Consider the following 10,323-nt stretch of genomic DNA (forward strand, 5'->3'; position numbering starts at 1 on the left):
AAAAAAGTCTACCAAATCGTTCTGGAAAACCGAAAAGTAAAACCTCAGACAGCTAACACCCTAACCCTAAAGTATATCAATAGAACGTGTTAAACATATCATTCACAAATAGAAATTTGAATAGAAAAAAGCTCTGTGCTAAATGGGTGCGCGCGAACTCACAAATCAGAAAGAGTTGATTATTTGTAAGAGTATTTGGAGCTGTTTAAGCGAAAAGAACTGATTTTTTGCATCAATATGTTACCATGGATAAGAACTGGCTTTACCACTACACTCCGGAGTCGAATAGAGAGCCAGCCGAGTGGACTAGACACGATAACGAGAAAAAATGCAAACGATCCGTTAACAAAATTATGTCAGCTTTTTTGTATTCGCAAAGAATGATCCACAACAACTATCTTGAGAAAGGCCAGACCATCAACAGTGACTATTGTATAACGTCATTGGAGCATTAGAAAATCCATATCGAAAAAACGGCCCCATTTGAGAAAGAAAACCGCGCTGCTTCATCAGGACAACGCAGCAAAGCAAGTCACAAATCTGTGAAAACAGTGGCAAAATAAATTCTTCACTTACTATATTTTCTAGATCTGTTTCCCAGCGACCATATCCTGTTCTCAGATCTCAAAAACATGCTCGCTGTAAAGAAATTTTTGCCGAATAAAGAGATGATCGCCGAATGTTGTGGCAAAGAACAAATGGTACTTTGTATAAATGGTAAAAAATGCTATCGAAAAGCTCGAAGTTTGCTACAATCGGTATATAGTCCTTGAAGAAAACTATATTGTATAAAGAAAAGAATTTTGCCAAAAATTGGAGTTTTTTTTAGTTATCCTATGGACTTATTTAGTGATATGTTTGAAATTAATCAATTTCAACTTTAATAAATAAATAAATAAATAAGCTAATGAAATAAATTTGGTGTTATACTTTTTTTGTTGACCTAACAATTATTTTCAAATTATAATGAATTTAGTAATCATCTTTAAATCTGGTGCTATATTGATATTTTATTATTTTGTTGTTGTTTTAGATCTAGTTTATAAAATGCTATAATATAACAATATATAACAAAATATATTTTTTGAACAAACTTAATAAGAAATTTTTGTGAAATCTTTGTGAAAAATTTTGTATTAAACTGCTCTTCTTCTTTCGTATTTTGTCTTTGTTAAGTTGAATTTTTATATGTTTAATCTTCATCCGAAAAGGATAACTATTCTATAGACCCACAACCACATGTTATAACTATAGAAATATTATAGAATATAATCATATTTTGAAGTCAAATGTTTAAAGAGTTAATTGTACTAATTCTTTCATTACTCATCGACCGCCACTGCCATTGAGTATTGTTGCATACGAATCATGTTACTCAAAATATTTTCATTACAAGCGCGATTTTTCATGGATTACGTAACATGAGTCCATCATCAATTGTAAATTCAGCATTAGTAAAGTAGCATATCCAAGGATTCTGAAAATTAATTTGGATATTAAAATTCTTTCGTCGTTGCTCTCTCGTCATTCTTTTGTATTTTTTTAAACAAACATAAAAATGCATTGTTTTGATTACTGAGAACGCTGTAAATTTTATCAGTATTCCACAATTTAAAATTTATTATTGGTTGAATATTGTAGCTATTATTTCGTAAAATCCCTTTAAAATTAAAAATAAGGCATGAGATCTGTTTGCTCCTGCCTGTACCAATAAAAAAACATTTCTGTCATTAGGAATTAATTGGGAATTTTACTGAACATGGTACGGTAGTTGGGAGCATGGTTATATGTTGGTATGTAGTTCAATGTCAATCATTTGGTTCAATCATTTGGTATGAACAGTACAATTACTTAAAGTCAAATTGGATCTTTGTGCTCCGCTCTACCATCTGTAACATTTACTTTTATTCCCGGTGTAGTATATTTTTTTCAAAGAACTTCGGATGTTGATAGAAAGCCTAATTTTAAGAAAAAAATGTTCTATAAGGTTTCACAAAGAACTCAATATTGTTCAAGTTATTAGAAATTGAAGAATCGCATTATTTATTATACGTTTCTCATTGTTTTTTCTTGCAATTACCTCCAAAAACATTCATTTTATTGCAATGCTGTTAATGAACAAAATTGGAGCGTGTAAAAACTGAACAACTCGTTTTTTTATAAAGTGCCTTTATTGTTTGTGCAATATTAAGCTAATTATTGAAGATCAACTTCATTTTTTGTTTCGTCTGAAATTCTAACGATTTATTTATTGCCATCTAGCGTCTTTAGTGTTTCTAGTTTTGCAGTGCTTGAAATAAGCTTTATAAAATTTAGCACTGTTCATAGTTTTTTGTACGTAGAATGAGTGAGCTGTATAGCAAATAAGAGGAACATCTACTGGGGGTTTTACTTTTGAATCAATGGGTTTCATAAGAAAGGGTTTTAAGAATTTTTGGCTAAAACGTGGCCGTATAATTTTGCACTTTTCAGCTAATTTTAAGCCAATCAATATAGAAAAAAACAACTAACGCAAATACGTATCAAGTTTCATGGTATGGCTTTTAAATTTTTGAAATCAAATTTGATAAATTTATTGTCAAAAAAAGTTTCATAAAATTGACAAAAATAATATTTTCAACACTTGATTACAAGAAAACGGCCGAGTGCGGATACAATTTTTTGTTTACGTTTTCGGCCGCACGGATCAACCGATTTGAATGATTCCTACGCGCTGATTAGTTTTTGGCCAAGGCAGGTTCAGCCGTTACGAAGATACGTAGCAAGAAGTGACAAAAATGGTAATTCAGTTTTTGATAGAACGGAGTGCGCGATTTGAATAAGTCAAAAAACATTTTACTTGTATTTTCGGAGAGCTGTTCAAATTTTTGTTATTAGATATAAGTACAAATTTTGTTTAGATTTTTATGGTTTCCGTACCAATGTTATGTCATCTTCGATATTTCATCTTAATACAGTTATGCAGCGTGATTGCTTTGAAAAATAAATTTTCAACAAAATTTAAAATTAAAAAAAATCAAATTTTTCAAAAAAAAAATATTTCAAAAATTTCAACGTTCAAAAATAGAATATTTTCTATCTAAGGGGGCGTCCATTAATCATGAGCGAGTTTTTAAGGATTTTTCGACCCCCCTTCCCCCTTGGTGATACATGGTGATATTCAAAATTACACCCCCTCCCCCACCCCCACCAAACATCACGTGTATTTTTAGGTACGTGAAAAAACTGTAAAATTTTTGATTTTTTTTGGAAATATTTAAACTTTTTTAAAAAAATTAGATAAAAAATAAATACACTTGATATCTTACTATACCCCTACCTCCCCCACGTGATATTTCGTGAGTTTTTGTCAAACCCCCCTCGCCCTAAAAACGCCCCCTATGCTTTTGGTTTTCAATCTAAGTTTTCAAAAGAATTTAAAGCTCTTAAAAATTTTCAATTCCGATACGAAAAGTTCCAGTAATTTGCCTTAAGCACGATGTAATGCACTACTAGTATCATTTTGAGATAGCCGCAAAAAAGTTTCCTTGAAGTATATAAATTAATGTACCTACGACGGTGCAACATGAGTACGAAAGAGATGGGCGTGTAGAAGTGTATCTGCGCAACTATCGCTCTGCGAAGACGGCGCGGTCTACCCTTGCGTTCAAGGAGCGAACAAATACATCATCGTTTTTAATAGAAACGAAGATGTGATTGGCGGCACCTCTACCCCTTTGTTCATTCCCGCGTGACGCGTGTCCGTCCGACAGGCAACGATCTGTACGACTCATGCGGTGGGTGATACCCTCATCATTACACATTAAATATATGCGGCGTCAAGTGATTTAGGGGGTAGTGGATATAAGATTGTTTGCTCCATTAATACAATTACTTACTATTAATGACTTCTTTTTATGAGCTTGATTAGAAAACTTTTTCTTTAACTTCCCGTAGGGCTAGTTATAGTAATCGCAAAAAAATCGAAAATGAAAATATTTATATATCTTTACGTTTCAAAGGTTTCTGAATATTTTGGCATACCTTAGAAAAAATGGATGTATGTGTGTGTGTGTATGTGTATGTGTGTGTGTGCGTGTATGTATGTGTGTGCGGATACAAATTTTTGTCGACGATTTCGGGAACACGGATCAACCGATTTCAATTAAATCTTAACACTACGATTTCCAATTAAATTTTCTCAAACACATTTAAATTATCTGTAATTATATTAATTATATTACACAGGCACGTGCTTGTATGTCCTAAAATTGTAGTTTATTATTATATATTCTAATGAATTGACACTATTTGACAACACATCACAAAAGCAATTTTCGAGACATGAGACTATGATATTTTTTCGAACTTTGATGAATTTTTAAATGATATTTTAGTATGTTCTATAAGACCATGATATCTATCGTGAAAAAGGTTTATAAAAGTTTACAATTCATTAAAAAATTACAAGAAAACGGCTCGGTCGATCACGTAATATTTTAGTATGATCTAGATTCTAGATTCTAGAAGACCATGATATTCATTATAATTTTTTTTTATAAAAATTGTCGAAATTTTTTTTCTCAACAGTTAATTACAAGAAATTGTGCCAACCAATATCTTTCAAACGGCTTTTGAATTTTTAAAATCGATTTAGAATTGCGGGCTAAAATGTGCACGAAATTTTTTTCACTTTTCTGCGATTTACAAAGAAACGGCTTGGCCTATTTTCGCGTCAAACTGACAAACGATAGTCCTCATCGAGATACAACGGATAAGTTTTAAATTTTTGAAATCGGTTAAGCCGTTTTGAGTCCAGCCGTTTTTGAAAAAACGTCGATTTAAGATGAAAGATCTGTTCACATACATACAAACTTTTACAAATTTGGTCTCATTTGACTCAAATGGCTTGAAACGTCGAGAAAACATAAAATTAGCGAATCGATTTTTTTTAATGAAAACAAACTTCTTCCTCAGTAAGTTAATAATAAAACTAAGAATATTGGTAATTTATCCCATTTGTCACTTTTGTGATTGTTATGGTTATTCTTTGTGATAATAACTAGAGTAAATCGCTTTCATTAACCCCACTTGCATATAATTATTATATGACCTTTTCCATAAACTTAATATTTAAGCCTTTGTGATGCATAAAAGATTATTCTCGTATATGAATTGCAATTCTTAGTCCATATTGAATCATTAACTTACCGTTGGATAAGTTGTAAATGATTTTTTTTTATATATCTTTACGTTTCAAAACATTCTGAACATTTTGGCATACTTTAGAAAAAATGGATATATATGTGTCTGTGCGCGGCAAAATGGATATACGGGGAAAAAAGTGCCAGATTTTGCAATTCAGTTTTTGAGAGAACAGAGCGTCCAATTTGAATGATCCAAAAAACATTGTATTTGTATTAACGAAATAAAGAACTGATTAAAGTTTTGAAAAGCCAGGTTCAGTAGTTTCGGTAATTCAATAAAAAAGTAAGAAAAAATACCATTTGCCGCTTGATAATTTCGTCTCTAGAACACCTACGCATCGCAATTGCTTAAAAAAAAAAAACAATATATATATAATATTTTTAATTTCAAAATTCTCAAAAATCTGTTTTTTTTTAAATGTTTTCACAAAATTTTGAAGCATGTTTAAAAATGTTAATTTTCGGTATAGGAAGTTCCAGCAAAGTGCCTTAAGGCACGACGCTATGCACTAGTAGTTTTCATACATTTCACATTTCAACTGCATTAAAACCTGGACATGTAGCAAGTTATACTATAATATAATCAAGCCGGTGTTAAAACGCAGGTCTCTAAGGTCAGAGAACATAATCGCACGGCGCCGGTGTCGCGACGGAAGCCCGTCCATTGGCGAAGGGGGCGCCTGCGCGCCTTTAGTGACAGGCGCACACAGTTCGGGTAGCTTCTTTTGTTTCTCTCGTATTTGATCAGAACGAATCGTTTTTGTGTTATTTCATTGCGACGGTGGGCGACGCTTAGCAGCGCAGAATCCTCGAGATACTGAGATTCTTCAATCACGTCCATATAATGATGCGTCATGCGATATTAAAATTTTACTTTGCGCGTCATTTATTTGCTTGCTTGTTGATTTATAACAATTTTTAATCAGAATTTCTCAGCCTATTGCATTTTGTAAAACCTCATTTTATTTGTAAAATGAACTGAGAAATGAGAAAAAATTATAATATTGCAATCTAATACTGAAAACTAGTGGTTCATGGCATATTAGTGCCTTGAGGAAAATAGCAGGAGCTTACCGTACACAAAATTTCATATATCATGTACGACGCAGTCCTTGTTATTATTTAATGATTTAAACTAGTTGGTTTGGTATTTAGCCTTGAGGCAAATTACATGAACTTCCCGATATGTGTAAATAATCGACTTGATCAAAAAAATGTGTAAATAATATACTTCATCAATCCTACTTTAAAAAAAAACGATAATAATTTTAGCAAATTTTTAAAATTAAACTACTTGTTGTAAGGCCGTAATATTACAGTAAGTTCTATAAGACCATGATGTATATCGCCAAAAAAAGTTCATGAAAAACGGCTTAAATTTTTTTTTAACAGTTATTACAAGAAAACGGCTCGGTAGATTTTCACCTAAAATTAATCAGTACCATTCCCATCTAATATCTTTCGAACAGTTTTTGATTTTTCAAAATCGGTTCGGTAGGATGAGCTTAAATGTGGACGAAAATTTAACACTTTTTTTCAACATTTATTACAAGAAACGGCTCGGTAGAGTTTCACCTAAAGTTAATCAGCATCATTCCCAAATGATATCTTTCGAACAGTTTTGATTTTCTAAAATCGGTTCGGTAGGATGAGCTTAAATGTGGACGAAAATTTAACACTTTTTTTCAACAGTTAAATTACAAGAAAACGGCTCGGTAGATTTTCACCTAAAATTAATCAGCATCATTCCCAACTAATATCTTTCGAACAGTTTTTGATTTTTTAAAATCGGTTCGGTAGGATGAGCTTAAATGTGGACGAAAAGTTCAACACTTTTTTTCAAATTACAAAGAAACGGGAAAGAAACGAAACCCTGTATGTAATGTAAATAAAATTTGTGCCTAATATTAAAATTTTTATAAAATCTGATAATTTGATGTGCATATGTCTAATGATCATTTTTGTCCACCAAGTGGCATTTTTTTACTTTTGTCATTGGATCCCAGGAAACCGCTTGACCTGCCTTCCAAAAATTCAATCAGTTCTTCATTTCGTCAAAAGGAATATAATGTTTTTTGAATAATTCAAATCGGGCACTCTGTTATCTTAAAAATGTATTATCTTTGGTACTTTTTGCCCGGTATATCCTCCATATTACTGAACCTGCCTTTGCCAAAGACTAATTAGCATGTCTCCCTATCAATATGAATCGAATGTTTTTGGAATCATTCAAATAGGTTGATCGGTATTCACGATATCGTCTACAATATACATAAACACACACGAAAATATAAATCGAAGTTTTCTACGGTATGCCAAAATGCTCAAAAACCTTCGAAAGATATATAACAAGTATATATAATATATATAAGTATATATAACAAGTAGATATATAACTATATATAACTATAAAGATACATAACTTCCCGAAGGGTAAGTTATAGTAATAGCTAAAAAATCGTTAAAATTATCAAATAGCCTATCATAAAGAAGGGTTATCACAAACGCCAAAGTTTCGATAAGTTTTAGTTTTTATTATTTGAATGATATTTATGTGTACGTCTGCATACATAAATATAAATGTATAAATATATACAGAGTAGAGCGATATCTCAAAAACAAGTAAAGTTATTAATTTTTTAACGATAATATTTGAATTTGAAGGAAAAAAGATGTATAACTAGCCAACCAGACATTGCTATTGGGAGATAAACGGCAATGTTTGAAAATCTATAACAAAAGTATTTTCTTCCGAGCACTTTTGTTTAGTAAACAAGACTTTAATATAATTTCATATTTGTTTTATAAGATGTAGATTCAACATTTATAAGATTAGATTCAACAGTTTCTTCATAAATCTTCAATTTCCTATTTGCTCCGCGAATCGACTGCTTTTTGAATGATTCAAATTGGTTGATCCATGTGCTCGAGATTGTGGACAAAAAATTGTATTCACACACACATCCATTTTATCTAAGGTATGCAAAAATGTTCAGAAACCTTCAAAACGTGAAGATATGCAAAAAATTTTATTTTCGATTTTTGGACGATTACTATAACATACCCTACGGAAGTTAACAAATAGTTATTGCAGCTTTACAGATGGATATTCTTGACAAAGTACTAGATCAAGGTTACCTCTGTAAAAAATATACCCATAAAATTTTAATTGTTAAATAAAATAAAATAAAATTAAAATATTAATTGGTCGTCTAATGTAGCTATTAAGTGCGCAACTAAGTTCTTGCTGTTTTTCGATGAAAATGTAACTTTATTATAAAAAAACTATCACATCTGATTCATTCAAACTATTGCCCATCGCTAGACACATATTTTGTCCATTTTTCTGGCAGAGCTCGAATACCTTGATGGCAGAAGTAGTAGACTTTTGAGGCTATCCACGAATCAAGTCATTTTCTGATGTCTTCGTATAAGTTGAACTGCTGATCAGCCAGGCCATGTGCCATCGAACGGAACAAGTAAAAAACGGACATCAGTACAATATCTGGGGAATATAGCGGGTGGGGTAGGATTGCCATTTGAGCGTTCATAAGTAGGTTTTAACAGGCTTGGAAACGTGAAGCCGAGTGTTGCCATGCAGTAAAATCACTCTGCTCGTATTGTAGCCGTTTTTCGCGCAGTGCTCGGCTAAATTGCATCTATTGAGTTCGATACCGTTCTTCAGTGATGGTTTCGTTCTCGTTTCAACAGCTGATAATAAATTACACTGACCTGGTCCCACCATATGCAAAGTAAACCTTCACAGTGAATATTCGACCGAGCCAAGATTTTTTTCTCTTTGGATTGCTGTAATGTATTCATTTTCATCTCCTGTCACGATGCTATGAAGAAACCTTTCCTTTCTCGCCGCTGGAGAAGTTGTTCACAGGCGAAAAAACGACGCTCGACGTCTCATGACTTCAACTCACAAGGAAGTTCCTTGAAGAAACCCAAGTTTTTTGCTTCTGAATCATTCTCAACGCATGCAATAGTTCGGAAATGGCTTGACGGGTAACTTCTAATTCTGAAGCAAGCTCTTTTTGAGTTTGGCACGAATCCTCTTCGAGTTTGGCACGAATCCTCTTCGAGTAAGGCCTTCAATTTAGCGTCTTGGAAGATTTTGCACCTTCCTTCACGAGGGCGGTCGTCAACATCAAAATCACCGTCTTTGAAGCGACAAAACGCCTCACGGCATGTTGTTTCGCTCAGAGTAGCATTCTCGATGCACTTGAGCTGCCGTTTTTTGCGAATGAAAGAAGAAAATCAACACTTCCCGCAAATGACGATTGTTTGGGATAACATTAGACATTTTCACTTGATCAGAAGTATATTATGCAAAAACGAAATCACTTATGTGTAGCATTAGTTTGTTTGCCATATGTCTAAGCTTGGTTTATGACGTTTTAGATTTGTCAAAATCGACCAACCCTTACTGCTAAAGCCATATACTGACAAACAGCGAGAACTTAGTTGCGCACCTAATATCATTTTGTAAAATCCTTTGAAAATTAAAAATAAAACATTGAACTTTTTTGCTACACATTTTTACAACGATGAAATAGCTAGATGTTTTAAGACAAATTGGACCTTTGTAGTGTTGGACCTACTTTATAGTGTCTTCTTTTAGACTTATTGTTAGAGTGTTTTTGGCCCATAAATTTATTGTATAAGGTACAGGAAAAACAGTTTCAACATTACCATCATTATCTCAAAAGGAAGTAAAGTGTAGTTTTTTTTACTGATACTATTTTGAAGTAGATGGCAAAAGATGTATAATCAACAATTGCCTTAAATCGGGTGACATTGCTATCTTTACATTTTCTTAAACGAGCCCTGATGATCAGTTTTAGAGATTTTTTTAAAATTCGTATATATAACCTTCTATATTTTTATTTGATTTTAATAAATAGAAAATAATTAGTGATATACCGTCGAAAATTCCCGAAATCGAATAAAAAACATGAATAAACTCAAATTAAGCTTATATATGAATAAATATAAGTTATTGAAATATTTCGCTCACTCCATTCGACATGTTAATCATATCATAGTTACTATCCCGCAGGTAGACGCAGTAAACAGAACTGAGCAGGTCCGTCATTTTTGATAGGTAATACAATATTGATCTATCATAAAA

The sequence above is a fragment of the Ctenocephalides felis genome, unplaced genomic scaffold (assembly GCF_003426905.1).
Source record: "Ctenocephalides felis isolate EL2017-DRISC unplaced genomic scaffold, ASM342690v1 CF-g0.4_SCAFFOLD_02058, whole genome shotgun sequence".
In the NCBI taxonomy this organism is placed as follows: domain Eukaryota; kingdom Metazoa; phylum Arthropoda; class Insecta; order Siphonaptera; family Pulicidae; genus Ctenocephalides; species Ctenocephalides felis.